Genomic DNA, 16,130 nt, shown 5'->3' on the forward strand with positions numbered 1-16,130 from the left:
TGCCATTCTTCCTTGCAGATCCTCTCCAGCTCCTTCAGGTTGGATGGTGAACGTTGGTGGATGGCCATTTTTAGGTCTCTCCAGAGATGCTCAATTGAGTTTAGGTCAAGGCTCTGGCTGGGCCAATCAAGAATGGTCACAGAGTTGTTCTGAAGCCACTCCTTTGTTATTTCAGCTGTCCGCTTAGGGTCATTGTATTGTTGGAAGGTGAACCTTTTGCCAAGTCTGAGGTCTAGACTATTCTGGAAGAGGTTTTCAACCAGGATATCTCTGTACTTGGCCGCATTCATGTTTCTTTCAATGGCAACCAGTCATCCTGTCCCTGCAGCTGAAAAACACCCCCATTACATGATGCTGCCACCACAATGTTTCGCTGTTGGGATTGTATTTGGCAGGTGATGAGCAGTGCCTGGTTTTCTCCACACATACCGCTTAGAAATATCACCAAAAAAGTCTATCTTTGTCTCATCAGACCAGAGAATGTTATTTCTCATAGTCTGGGAGTCCTTCATGTGTTTTGTAGCAAACTCTATGCGGGCTTTCATATGTCTTGCACTGAGGAGATGCTTCCGTTGGGCCACTCTGCCATAAAGGCCCAACTGGTGAAGGGCTGCAGTGATAGTTGACTTTGTGGAACTTTCTCCCATCTCCTTACTGCATCTGTGGAGCTCAGCCACAGTGATCTTGGGGTTCTTCGTTACCTCTCTCACCAAGGCTTGTCTCCCACGATTGCTCAGTTTGGCTGGACGGTCAGGTCTAGGAAGACTTCTGGCGGTCCCAAACTTCTTCCATTTAAGGATTATGGAGGTCACTGCACTCTTAGGAACCTTGAGTACTGCAGAAATTCTTTTGTAACCTTGGACAGATCTGTGCCTTGCCACAATTCTGTCTCTGAGCTCCTTGGCCAGTTCCTTTGACCTCATGATTCTCATTTGGTCTGCCATGCACTGTGAGCTGTGAGGTCTTACATAGACACGTATGTGCCTTTACAAATCAAGTCCTATTAGTTTAATTTATCACAGTTGGACTCCAATAAAGGAGTAGCACCATTTCAAGGAGGATCACAAGGAAATGGACAGCATGTATCTTAAATATGAGTGTCTGAGTAAAGCGTCGGAATACTTACGACCATGTGATATTTCAGTTTTTCTGTTTTAATAAATTTGCAAAAATGTCTACATTTTTGTTTTTTTCAGTCGAGATGGGGTGCAGAGGGTACATTAATGAGAAAAAAATTGAACTTTTTTGAATTTCCCAAATGGCTGCAATGAAACAAAGAGTGAAAAATTTAAAGGGGTCTGAATACTTTCCGTAACCACTATATTTACACAGCAAAAATGTCCATTCGGTTGGAATGGTCAGATTGTACTCCTTCAGAAATAGATGTATATACAGCAAAGAGTATAAAACCTAACTTTTAGTAGATATAGTTAAAAAGCTGCAATGGCTTATACACAACAAACAACAATAATGATATTACTAATATAGTGCTCATAGTGCCAGTGCTCATAAGAAAATGTTATGGTCTCACCCAATTCACTTATGCTGAGCACAGAGACAGATGGTCCAAGACAGGGTAATTGAAATGTTTCTAAAGACCCCTGTCATATCCTGTTTGTCTCCTGCCTTAATAAGAGCAGTGCCAAATGTTACCTATATACAGTACCCCAAATACAGAGCATTAGAAGTCCTCCCAACGTGTTTCTGACTCAATACCGATGCCTCATCAGGGGAGTGTACTTGTCAATGTAAGGACCAAAAATCCATCATATGGTGGTATCAAAAACTATAAGAATAGAGATGGAAGGCGCTGCAGTGGCAGATACCACCTCCAGGCAAACATGCAGAATGCTGCATCGTCTGAAAATGGGATGGATTCATGGATTTTTTGGTCTTTACATTGACAAGTATACTCTCCTGATGAGACCTTGGTATTGAGACAGAAATGGGTTTAGTGGGCTTCTTTTGTTCTGTACTTGGGGTACTGCATATAGCTAAGAGTTGGGCACTGCCCTTGCTTGGGCAGGAGACAAACAGGCTCGGGATTTTGCTTCAATCACCATAAGCGAATTAGGTGAGACTGTGACATTTTCTTATGAGTAGAGAGGAGCGAACGCGTTCGGAAAAAGTTTGCCAATTTCAAATTTGGCAAAAATGTAGCACATTCGGACTCGTGTTCACTTTCACAAGCATTTTTCCTCAAAGTCTGCAAAATTCGATCACAGTTCGGTTAATCATCGCATTTCCACTAATGCTTTTGTTATTACTTTGGCTAGGATAGTGGTGCTGCATGATGGGATGGGGAGAAGTATTTGATGAGGGGAGGGGGTGTGGACAGGTTAGAAGAGCGTGTGGAAAGGTTATTTTTTCCCTTAACTTTGTGTGTTGATTCTGCCAGCCAATCAGGGTGCAGAAACCATCCACAACGTCATGGCACAAGATCTTCTGTGATTGGCTGCCGAAGACACATGTCCCTGGCCATACAAAAAGCGGACATCTTGTTTTGCTGGCACCCTTGTCTCAGTGTCACAGTGCAGAGAGGTCGCTCCTGCATTAGGACTGTTGCTGAAAGTGAACTTTTCGATTAAATAGATAAGATCATGTCCTGTGTGGAATCGATCTTCCTGCATCGAAGTAGATTGTGAAAAAGCTTTGTAGTAGTCTCCGGAGGCACCGTTTGCTACTCCAAATCGTTTGTGATAAAACTATGTTTCAGTGGCAAATCAGAAGGCCAGATTTCCACTTAAAAATCGTTAAGTATAACAGAGTTCTTCAGGCACGATATCTAAGAAAATAAATAGTGATTGTTCATTTAGTGTGGGCTTAAGGTTGTGAAACAGCAGGTTACAAGAGGGGAACGCTACTTACAACACGAGTATGGAAAAAGTGAGGTCGTGTTGGAAGGGGGAATAGGTTGATTGTTCAACGTGTACATGGGTTAGGTGTTAATGTGAACGAAAGCTCAACAAGCATTGTCTCACCCTATCCAAAGACCACTGACATCTGTTGCTGGTCGGGCTACTTTATTCCCTTTCTTTGGCAGCTGTATAGAGGTATGCCTTTTAGATGAAGCTCAGAAAGATTTTGTTCTACAATGAATGGCAAGCACTGCATCAAGTGGCCTCTCCTCCACTTCCTTCACCTTAACATCAAACACCAATACAATAAATTTTTAATGTTGCATCTGGAACCGGACGAAGTTGGGTCCAAGCAGAATCCATACTCTTGTTACCAGACGTTAACGACCAAGGGTGGAGGTGACTCTGATGACACTTCAATACCAGAGGTGCATGCGGACTGTAGTGTGTTGTCAGGGCAGAAAGAGGAGGAGGGTTACTCACAGAGTGAGGAATGTGAGAAGAGAGAGGTTCACCATGAGGTTGTAGAGGCTAGGTGGTGTGAACCCAGAGGTATGCAGCTGAATAGCTGAGCAGAGGCGGAAGATGAGGAGGTTACATTGCAGCTTCCTACACAGACATGAAGTGATTCAACCTCGACAAGCACTCAGCCTTAACTCTGGCTGTGGCTAGCATCGGTCATGAGTGTGCAGTTCGCAGGGGCATCAATAGTTACCTTGCCTGGTCCTTTTTTGATACCACAAAGGATAACCCAACACGTTTTCTGTCAAATTTGGAAAAAAAAATTGCAATAGTTTGACAACTGTATGCTGCGGACTAGCCGGCCTCACGAATCACCGGACATCCCATCAACCCAATCTTCTGTTTCTTCTTCCTCCGTCACCATTCCAAGTCTACTCACATAGGTCTCCTGCCGCAGAAACCACACTTGTTTACCCCTACAGTCGGGGTGAGTGAGAGCCCATTAGCTGTTACGGAAGTGGAAATGACTGCTGTTTTTGTGCCACCTAGCACAACACATCTTTCTCAATCCAACATAACATCATTGCCTGTACCTCACTCATAGTCCAGCAGTTTGTCCTGTTCTCCGTACTCCACACTATCTCATCTCAGCAGCCAACCCTCGGTCCCACAGTTGTGATTGCATAAAATAATGTTTCCTCCTATACATACCAAAACTAAGAGCTTGAACTCCATCATCTCAAATCTGTTGGCCACAGAAATGCTGCCTTTCTGCCTGCTTGATACTGACTGTTTCAGAAAGTTGATGGGCAACGCAGTCCCCATAACCAGTTGCCATTATTTCTCTAAGAAAACTGTGCCTGCGGTACACCAGCATGTTGCCGACAACATCAACTGTTCCCTGAAAAAATCTATGTCTGCCAGGCTGCATGCACCACTAACACCTGGGTGAGCAAACATGGGCAGGGGCATTACATCTCACTGACTGAGCACTGGGTGATTCTGGTTGCTGTGGGTGGAGGCGGTCAAAGGGCTGCTCTACAAGTCTTTGAATCCCATGGCTTGCAGGACAAACCTCTGTATCTAACAGTTCCTCAACTGCTTCTGCCTCCTCCACCTCCTCTAGGGCCTCCACTTGTGACCTCAACATCTCCTTTAATCAGACACACATTCCAACAGCCAAGGAAGGCCGTGTGCAATAACGTACAAACCTGGTGGCGGCCCTACGCCGTGGCAACCTCTTACACGTGCCTTACATGGCTCACATCCTTAACCTGGTGGTAAAGCAATTTCTCTGCCACTATCCCAGTCTGGATACGCTGATGCACAAAGCACGATTGCTGTGTGCTTTCTTCTGATGATTGCAGGCCATTGACATGCATCACTACAGAGGTCTTTTGACCTACCGGTTAACCGTTTGATTACCTGTGTTCTGACTAGTGTTGAGCCACCCCCCTAGTGTTTGAGTTCGGTTTGGTTCGTCGAACTGGGGCGTGTTCATCGAATCTTCGTCGAATGTTCGACGGACACCGTTGAACTCCATTGAAACCAATGGCAGGCAAACACAAACATATACAAACACATAGAAAACACCTTAAAAGGTGTCCAAAAGCTGAAAAACTGCTCAGAAGACACAACAAACACATGGAAAAGTCACAACTACATATAGTCATGCGAAAAGAAAAGCGGTGGAGGAGTAAAAGGAGGAGGAGACACAGATATAGGCATGTCATGCCTTTCTAAAATCAAGAAAGACTGGAGTAAAAATCTAAAATCACCCTACCAATATCTTTATTTAGAATGGCGGCGGGTCCATTCAATACACTTTCCTTAGAAAACGTAGTGGTACCCCCGTTGGGAGTTGTGCATAAAAAGGAACCCAATACATTCAGACTAATCCACCATTTGTCATATCCAAGGAGCAGGTCAGTAAACAACAACATCGACGCAGAACCAAGTACAGTACTATGTACTGTACCTCCTTTCACGAGGCAATCAGGCGGGTCAAGAAGTTGGGTTGGGGCACCCTAATGGCCAAAACAGACATTGAGGGGGCGTTCCGGTTACTACCTGTGCCTCCGAATAGTGTCCTCCTATTGGGCTGCTTCTGTGAAGGAGCATGCTACATAGATCGCTGTTTCAAAACCTCTATATCTCGTCCTTAATCCACTGCTATGGCACTTCAAACAATTATTCCACAACCACCGCGGACTTAAATCATATTGGCCGCAAGAAGAGAACCATAAATAAAATTTACCATTCTTTATTTTCACAAAATTAAAACATTCCACAAGACAGAAAGGACATCACAAAAGCAGAGTGTTACTGAAGGACACCATAAATCGCACTCCAAGATACAAATATATCGATACGGTAAGTTTAAGGCATCAATACACCCTCACACTTGAATGTTGTAATATCTCATATAATTTCAGTACTAGTGAGGGTTATATGGCCACAACAACTTAGCCACCCAGGGTGATATGGTATGTTGTATTATAGAGTTACAGCACCATTAGGGATCATAGTATGTAAAATGTAAACACCATTATGGGTTACATGGGTCTTAAATATACCCCAGCATATTGTATTCAATATCTCATGTCCCCAAAAAAAGGGTGCCAACCTTAATCAAGGTACAATATACATATACGCATCATCAAATACCTTGGACCAGCTGTTTCCAAATAAACCGAAAGAGGGGTGCAGGGGGCGCACGAGGAAGGCACGGATATCTCGCACCCTGCACCCCTCTTTCGGTCTATTTGGAAACAGCTGGCCCAAGGTAGCGTGATTTGCCCCACCTCTGGATCTTGTTCGCCCAGGCTATTCGTAATAACGTATTGCACCAGGGCTCGTCGGTGCTGCCACAGTCGCTGCAACATGTGCAGACGTGAATTCCACCATGTGGGCACATCGCATTTCAGCCGGTGAACTGGCAGGCCCAACGACTTCTGTAGAGATGTAAGTCGTTGAGCTGCGGGATGCGAACGGCGAAAGTGAGCACACAGGGAACGTGCCCTCTGCAGAAGCCCGTCTAGTCCGGGATAGTTGAATAAAAATTGCTGGACAACTAGGTTAAAAATGTGAGCCATACAATGCACGTGTGTGACATTGCCCCGGCGAAGGGCCGCACCCAGGTTTGCAGCATTGTCGCACACGGCCTTCCCTGGCTGCAGGTTGAGTGGAGACAACCATTGATGGAACTCGGTCTCCAGAGCTGACCACAACTCGTCAACTGTGTGACTCACATTTCCCAGGCATTTCAATGTAAACACCGCCTGATGCCATTGAGCCCTGGTGACAGAATAGTAAGGAGGTGTGCAGGATTCCTTCTGCGCAGTTACAACGCGGGTGGCATTACCAGACAGGCTTTGGGTGCAGGTTGAAGACAGAGAGGAGGTTGAGGAGGCAGAAGCAGTGGAGGAACTTCTAGATACTGAGGATCGACGAGCAACTCGTGGGGACGGCAAGACTTGGACAGCAGCCCCTTCTCCTGATCGCACCATAGTTACCCAGTGCCCAGTCACCGACATGTAATGCCCCTGTCCATGTCTGCCCGTCCAAGTGTCTGTGGTGAAATGCACCCTGTCACACACACATTTTCTCAAGGAAGTGGTGATGTTGTGTACGACATGCTGGTGTAGCGCAGGCACAGCTTTCTTTGAGGAGTAGTGGCGACTGGGCATCTGGTACTTGGGCACTGCGACAGACATAAGGTCTCGAAAATCCTCTGTGTCCACCAGGAGGAAAGTCTGTAGCCAACAGCTTGCAGATGGTGAAATTCAACCTCTTAGCTTTGTCATGGCTAGGAGGAAAAAGTCTTTTACTTGTCCACATCTGAGGGACTAAGGGCTGGCTGCTGTGCTTAGATGGAGCGAGTAAGGTGTCACCGGCAAACTGCTGGTCTGTGAAGAAGGTGCAGGCGGAGATGTTATGTTGCCTTGATCAAAATGTGGTCTCAATGTCGGAGAGCACTCAACACCAGCAGATGTTTCCACTTGCAAATGTCCTGACGACCTGCCAATCACACTGGCTGTTGTGGATAAAGAGGTGGAAGGTCTGCGTCCAAAACCATGTGCGACTGCTGTCCCCACAGTCACAGAGGATGAAGAGGATGCGGATGCACTTGATGGGGCAAACGGTGGTTGACCCGGCCCACTAGGCCGCTTTGTAGCACAGTGAGCTTCCCACTGCAACTTATGCCTCATATCCATGTGACGGTTCATGCATGAAGTACTCAAGCTAGTCATTTTTTGGCCTCTACTGAGATTTTGGTGACAAATCTTAAAGACAACATGAGTTGGGTCATCCTTTGCGATGTCGAAAAATGCTCAGGCTATGCAAGGCTTAGAGCCCGTGTGACCTGAAGAGCCACCACGACTTCTGCTCAGTCACAGTTGGGGTTGAGGATGCAGTTGTTGACGTGTAGAGGATGCAGTTGTTCCAGTACTTCGTCTCTGTCCAGGAAGGAGCAACCTAACCTCGTCGTCAGACTCGTCACTAGCATCCTCCTCCACCTCCTCTGCTGACCTTATGGACTGGCGGACTGTGGGTTGACAGTAAGTGGGGTCTCCAACCTTGTCATCATCATCCTGTGTGTTCTCACACCCGTCGTCCTCAGAGCCAACCTCTTCCTGCCCTGACTGAAAAGTCAAGTTTTTGTTCCAATCCGGTATCTCAGTCTCATCATCATCTTCCTCATTGTCTCCACCAACAGGAGTTACAGTTTGGGAACGAGGGTCTACATTATGCTCAGAACCTTCTTCTTCTGTGCCTGGATCCGACTCACAAAGATTCTGGGCATCAGTGCAAATCATTTCCTCGTCTGGATTCACAGAAGCTCTGGAGCAGACCTCTGATTCCCAGGCTATTGTATGCGTAAACAGCTCTGCAGACTCAACCATCTGTGTTACCCTATACTCAGATGGGCGGCTGGAGACTTGGGAGCTGTGAGGAAGCAAGCGCGATTGGGGTGACAACTTTCAGGACTGGAGTAGTTGTGATGTTGAAGTTGACATGGAGGAGAGCCCATTTGAACGAGCACTTGATATCCATTCAAGCACCTGCTGTTTTTGTGCCTCATCTGGAATTGTTGGCGATGCTCATAGCAATGGTCGTAAGAAAGGGATCATATCAGATTGTCCACGAAAAGAAGTAGACATCTTACTTTAGCTGGAAGATGGTCTTTCTTCTGCAGATATTACTGTTGCTTTACCACCTACCCCACGGACACAACCTTTTTTTCCCTTTCCAACACGCCTATTCCCTTTTCCACCAGCAGCAGGCCTTTTGCCACTCATTTTGGTGCTTAACTAATTGGCAACTCTGTACCTGTAGTTGTTGGCACAAAAACCGATGGATTAAAACCGAGCAGAACTGAGTGGCCAAACTGTGGTACTAGGCCCAAAAGGATTTACTGGGTTAGATGCAGTAAAAATTTAGATACACAGGCGGTGGAGCTAGTTTCACAGGTGGGCTACGCCACTGACATGCCGACACTGCCCCTAAGCCCAAAACAATTTCCTGCATTAGATGGAGTAAAAATTTAGATACACAGGCATGCAGACACTGCTCCTAGGCCCAAAACTATTTACTGGGTTAGATGCAGTAAAAATTTAGATACACAGGCGGTGTAGCTAGCTTCACAGGCGGGCTACTCAGATGACTACCAGACAATGCTACTAAGCCCAAAATGATTTTTTGGGTTAGATGCAGTAAAAGTTTCGATACACAGGCGGTGTAGCTAGCTTCACAAGCGGGCTACTCCGCTGACGTGCAGACACTGCTACTAAGCCCACAAAGATTTACTGGGTTAGATTCAGTAAAAATTTAGATGCAAAGGTGGTGTAGCTAGCTTCACAGGCAGGCTACTCTGCTGACGTGCAGACACTGCTACTAAGCCCAAAATGATTTCCTGGGTTAGATGCAGTAAAAATTTAGATACACTGGCGGTGTAGCTAGCTTCACAGGCGGGCTACTCAGATGACTATCAGACAATGCTACTAGCCCAAAAGGATTGGCTGAGCTAGATTACACCAAATGCTGTGACAAACACTTGCACAGCACTGGCACAGACCTGCCTGGCAAAAAGTGCTAGGAACTGCTGTAACCTACCCTGAAAAGGGCTGATATTACATCTAGTCCCAACTCCCTAAACCTATCTCTCTGAAAATTCGCTCCCAGAAAAGACTCTTAGTCTGTACAGCGCCCACAGCAGCAGCGGTGCCATCTAACACTAAGCTGCAGCAGTGAGGAAATGGTGACGACGGGGAAAATGGCTGGTTTTTATAGGGCAAGGACATGTGACATACACAGCCAATGACACATGCCCTTGCCTGTGTGCATCACATGCACATTGCTGTGTGTGTGTGCACTGCTGATAGGCTGAGAGACTGCACCGCCCCACTGTAAATGCGGGAAAGAAAAAAAAATGGAGATTGGCATTATTTCAGCACAGATCTATTCCCCCCACCCCTCTCCCCCGCCCACTATACACTGAAAAAGTCTATTAACAATGATAAACCGTTTTAATGTGCAAATCAAGTTAGGCTTTTGGTGAACGAACAGTTATTGAACAGAAACTCGAACAGCCGAATTTTAAGCAAATTGTTTGAGTTCAACGAACGACTCGAACACCGCCCAAAACAGCTCGAATTTGAAATTAGTGAACAGTTCAACTCGAACACCGCTCATCTCTAGTTCTGACACAATGTATTTCCACTCTGCACGTGTTGCAACAAGCCCTGGTGCAGTATGTCCATTTGCATAGCCTGGGCCAATGCAGTCCGGACGTGGTGCAAATGACGCTTGTGGTGTGGGGTGGGCACAGATGAAGGACCTCTGCACCCTTCTGCACAGTTCAGATATGGTTAGTAAGATGGTTAGCACTGACAATACCATCATCAGCATCACTATTCCGGTCATCTACATGCTAGAGCACACTTTGAACAGTCTGTATGAGAAGGTGATGATGCGTAAGGGATAACAATATCTCAAATTTCTGGACTGCCATCGCACAGGTGGATGCCACGTGAGGGTGACTTATACAGCGATCAAGGGGGGCTCGTGGTATCAAATAATCTGATAGTGAAGATGCAGGAGCCAAGGAACAAATGGAGGAGGACAAGGTGATGGACACTCAACAGTCAAGCGATGAAGGGGATAATGATCTGCTCTCTGTTGTCCATGGTTTGGCGAGAGGGGACGAAAGAAGCAACCCTGAGTGTTGCCCCACCACCAACACCCCATGGACTTGGACCTCATGGAAGCGCCCGACACATGGGCAACTTCTTACTGCACTATCTCGAAATCGATGCCTGTATTCTTATTGTTAGAAATAATTCTTAATTATGACTACAGGGTTGCCACTCTGTTAGATCCACGGTACAAGAGTAAATTTAGCCAGATGCTTTCCCTCTCCCCAGAAAGGGATGCATGCATGATTGATTATCAAAACACGCTTGTAGACTATCTTAAGAGTGGTTTTCCCCGAGATAGCAGTGAGGTACACAGTGTGCATCCCAGTTTTAGATGTCCAACCCTAGGAACGTGAAGGTGTAATCACAAAAAACATTAGCAGCAGCAGTGTAAGTGACATAAGTCATTTCTGTGTGTTGTTTAACCCCTTCCCGACCTGTGACGCCACGTAGGCATCATGAAAGTCGGTGCCACTCCGACCTGTGACGCCTATGTGGCGTCATGGAGGGATCACGTCCCTGCAGATCGGGTGAAAGGGTTACCTCCAATTTCACCCGATCTGCAGGGACAGGGGGAGTGGTACTTCAGCCCAGGCGGGGGTGGCTTCACCCCCCGTGGCTACGATTGCTCTGATTGGCTGTTGAAAGTGAAACTGACAATCGGAGCGATTTGTAATATTTCACCTATGAAAACTGCCATGCGAACCTTTTATAGATGTAGCTCTCCGGGACCTTCCTAGTGGTCCAATAGGAGCTGCCACAGGACCTGAGCATGGTACCCCTGACCTCCAATGAGATGTCGTCCCTTGGGCATGCTCAGAAGAAGAAAAGCAGGATTTAGTCCCAAGGGCGCCTGCTCACCGCTGATCAGTGCTGGTTACAATGACTGAGCCTGGAAGGGCAGCAGTAACCAAACGCACTGTATCTGCCTGAGTCAGGCGTTGGGACTGACATCTCTGCTGATCAGGCTCCACTGCGGCTGGAGGAGAATGAGAGACCACAGCGGAGGTGGTTCAAGATTCCCCCTGTGCAGTGGCGGGAACTCGACACCTAAAAGTCTGTACCATCTTTGTGGTGTCTTCTGGTCCTGCTGCTGATGTTGGATACAATTTTTGACATGTGGAGACTCCAAGTTGGGTCTCCATCTGGTGGGTTGGCTGTAGTGGAAGGTGTGTCAGTCATATTACACGGTTTCTACTTTGTGGAACTTGATGCCACTTTTGTGGTGTTTGACAATTATTTTTTTAAATGGGGAGACTCCAAGTTGGGTCTCCAATTGGTGGGTTGCCTGTAGTAGAAGATGTGTCAGAAGCCTATTACACTGTTTCTACTCTGTGGAAATTGATGCCACTTTTGTAGTGTTTGACAATTATTATTTTTTTAAATGGGGAGACTCCAAGTTGGGTCTCCATCTGGTGTGTTTCCTGTAGTGGGAGGTGTGTCAGATACCTATTATACTGTTTCTACTCTGTGGAAATCGATGCCACTTTTATGGTGTGTGATAATAATTGTTTTAAATGTGGGGACTACAAGTTGGGTCTCCAGCTGGTGGGTTGCCTATGTAAATAGGGCGCTCAGACAGGCAGGCCTGTTCTCACTTTCAGTCAACTACCTATGTTCCTTACATTTGTGTACCAATAGTACTGTGAAACTGATCTTTGTGCCATCTGAGTGGGGCTGGAAAAAAAATAAAAAAGGGTGTTGAATGAGGTATTTGGGCTCCCAGCAAAGAAGGCTTACACTGTTTCATTAGTCATCATGTCTTAATTGAAACTTCAATTCAATGCTCTAAATGCTGGCACAGACCCTGATTCAACATTCATGGCACATGGTTGATTTCTGCTGTGCCATTATCGAATTTCTACTGTAGGTAAATTGATGGCACATTTCCTGTTGTCTCCCCCTAATTTTGGAAATATTTGTACTCCAAGTTGGGTCTCCTTCATGTGTGGTGCCTGTTGCAGTATTGTTTTCAGACCGGCAGGCCTGTGCTTACGTTTAGTAAACTACCAGTATTACAAGCCTTACATTTTTCTAATATTAGGCCTCTACCAAGTTGATGTTTGTGCCATCTGCGTGTGGCTGGGAAAAATAAAAAAGGGTGTTGCAGGAGATATCAGGGCTCCCAGATAAGAAGGCTTACTCTGCTCCCTTAGCCACCATGTCTTAATTGAAACTTCAATTACTCGCTCTAAATGTTGGCCCAGACCCTTATACAACAGGCATGGTCTATTGCTAACTGCTGCTGTGCCATTCTAAATTTTTGTACTGTGGGTCAATTGATCAGTGACCTATCTGTTACTATTCTTACATTTTTCTACCAATTGTAGTCTATAAAACTGATGCTTGTGCCATCTGAGTGTGGCTGGGAAACTAATACAATTTGAGCTGTTGCATGAGGTATCTGGGCTCCCAGCAAAGAAGGCTTACACCACTCCCTTCGACACTATCTTAACTGAAACTTCAATTCAAAGCTGTAAATGCTGGGCCAGACCCCGATACCTCATGTATGGCCCATAGCTGACTGCTTCTGTGCCATTATAACAAGTTCTACTGTGGGTCAATTGATCAGTCAATTACCTGTGCTATTATTGTTACATTTTTCTGTGAATATTAGTCTATAAAACTGATGTTTGTGTTATCTAAGTGTGGCTAAATAAAAAAAAAAAATTGGAGGTGTTGCATAAGGTGTGAGGTCTCCCAGCTAAGAAAGCTTACACCGTCACGTAAGTTCCAACCTGTAAATGCTGGGCCAGACCCTGATACCTCATGCATGGGCCATAGCTGACTGCTTCTGTGCCATTATAACAAGTTTTACTGTTGGTCAATTGATGCCACTTTTCCTGGTGTCTGCTCCTAATTTTAGCTGTTTGTGTAGCTTTTTGTCACCCCTTAAGGTGTTGTATATACGTTTGGTTTGGCCTCCCATTGAATCTACTGGGGTTCAGTTACATTTGGCGAACATGTTCGGTGAACGTCTAATCAGTCAGCGAATCGAACCGAACTTTGAAAGGTTTGCTCATCTTTACTTATGAGTACTGGCACTAAGAGCACTTTATTATTAGCATTATTATTGCTTGTTGTGTATAAGCCATTGCAGCTTTTTTTAACTATATCTATTAAAAGGTTTTACTCCTTGATGTATATATATGATGATATATTCTATTATTTAATACTCGTAAACTGTCACAGCCACAATATTTATAAAATTCATGTGTACATGGGTCACTCTCGTTTCAATAAACTTCGCAAAATGGACAGTACGAGCAAAAAAAATGTAAAATATCATTATTATGCTTCTTTCTCCAATTATGACCCTATTTTTATACTGAACTGATCATTTACTAAGAAATACAATTAAAATCTGTCAAGGCAAGACTTTTTCCAACCAAAAAGAGGAGTAATAATAGCATCGGAAACATCATACCCAATGGAGTGATCCATGCTTACCCAACAGTCTGACAGCTCCCAAAAAAATTAAATTGTCAGTGAGTCCCCTCAAAATCAGTTGGATACACTGATCAGAAATTAAGGTTTATAGCAAGCCTGACACTTGCTAACTACAGTGCCTTGAAAAAGTATTCAGAACCCGTGAACTTTTACACATTTTTTCACATTACATCCACAAATGTAAAATTTTTTTATTGGGATAATATGTGATATACCAACACAAAGTAGCAAATATTTGTGAAGTGTAAAGGAAATGATACATGGTTTTATAATCCTTTTTAAAATATGAATCTAACATTTGTGACGTGTTTGTGTTCAGCCCCCTGTGCTTTGATACCCCTAAATAAAAGCCTGAGTGTCCACCTGTGTGCAATTAATTCTCAATATAGCTACAGCTGTTCTGTAAAAGACTCAATGGTTTGCTGATAACATTAGAGAGCAAACCACATCATTAAAACCAAGAAACTCACCAGATACGTTAGGGATAAATTTGTCGAGTAGAGTAAAGCAGGGTTAGGTTATAAAAATAGCCCAGCTCTGAACATGTCAGAGAGCATTGATTATTTCATCATCCAAAAATAGAAGAAGTATGGCTCAACTTCAAACCAACTAAGACATGGCCGTCCATCTAAACTGACATTTCAAGCAAGAAGAACACTAATTAGAGAAGCAGGCAAGAGGCCCATGGTCACTCTGGAGGAGCTGCAGAGATTTACAGCTTAGGTGGGAAAATCTGTCCTCAAAACAACTATTAGTCATATACTCCACAAATCCCTTTTTGAAAGATTAGCAAGAAGAAAGCCATTTTTGAAAGCAAACCATAAGTAGCCATGTTTGCATTTGGCAAAAAAAGGAATGTAGTGGACACAGCTAGCATTTGGAAGAAGGTTATATGGTCAAAATAAACCAAAATAGAACTTTTTGGGCTAAATGCAAAACACTATGTGTGGCGGAAAACTAACACTGCGCAACACCCGGAAAATCCCATCCCCAAAGTCAAACATGGTGGTTGGCAGCATCATGCTGTGAGGTGATTTTCTAAATATTTTAAAAATATAAATCTGAAAATTATGTATTCAGCCTCCTTGAATCAGTGCTTTTCTAGGACCACCTTTCTCGCAATTACTGCTTCAAGTCTTTTGGGAGATGTCTCTACTAACTTTGCACACCTAGAGGCTGAAAACTTTCCCCATTATTGTTTACAAACTAGCTCTAGCTCAGTGAGATTACATGGTGAATGTCTGTGAACAGCAATTTTCAAGTCTTGCCACAGATTCTCAATGAGTTTTAGGCCTGGACTGTGACTGGGCCATTCACGCACTTGAATATGCTTTGATCTAAACCATTTCATTGTAGCTCTGGCAGTAAATTTAGGGTAATTGTCCTGCTGTAAGGTGAACCTAGACCCTAGTCTAAAGTCTTTTGCAGCCTCTGAAAGGTTTTCCTCCAGCATTGCAATGTATTTAGCTTCATCCACTTTTCAGTCACTTCTGAAGAAAAGTAGCCCTACCGCATGATGCTGGCACTACCATGTATGACTGAGGTTATGGTGTTTTCAGGGCAATATGTTTTTCATTTAGCCATAAGAGTTCTACTTTGATCTCATCTGACCAGAGCACCTTCTTCCACATGCTAGCTGTATGCCCTACATGACTTTTTGCAAACTTCAAATGGGAATTTTATGGCTTTCAAAAAAGGCTTTCTACATGTTGCTCTTCCAAAAAGGCCAGATTTGTGGAGCATATGGCTAATAGTTGTCTTGTGGACAGATTCTCCCACCTGAGCTGTGGGTCTCTGCAGTTCGTCCAGAGTGACCAAGGGCCTCTTGCCTGATTCTCTAATTAATGCTTTTTTTGCTTGGGATGTAAATTTAGGTGGACAGTCATTTCTTGGTAGATTTGCAGTTGTGCCGTACTCCTTTCATTTTTGGATGATGGATTGAGCCGTGCTCCGTGAGATGTTCAGAGCTTGGGCTACTTTTATAACTTGACTCTGCTTTACTTTACTCAACAAATTTATCCCTAACCTATCTGCCTTGTTCTTTGGTTTTCATGATGCTGTTTGATCCAAATGCTCTCAACTAAACGTCTGAGGCTTTCACACAACAGCTGTAGCTATACTGAGAATAAATTACACACAGGTGGACTCAATTTATTAATTA

At 44.6% G+C, this 16,130-nt stretch overlaps 1 protein-coding gene across 1 annotated transcript in view; it reads left to right on the forward strand.

Moving 5' to 3' along the window:
- CLYBL (citramalyl-CoA lyase) overlaps window positions 1-16,130 on the forward strand; it is a 552,948-nt gene that overhangs the window by 473,236 nt on the left and 63,582 nt on the right. The window lies entirely within an intron of this gene.

Source organism: Ranitomeya imitator, chromosome 3, assembly GCF_032444005.1.
Source record: "Ranitomeya imitator isolate aRanImi1 chromosome 3, aRanImi1.pri, whole genome shotgun sequence".
Classification (NCBI taxonomy): domain Eukaryota; kingdom Metazoa; phylum Chordata; class Amphibia; order Anura; family Dendrobatidae; genus Ranitomeya; species Ranitomeya imitator.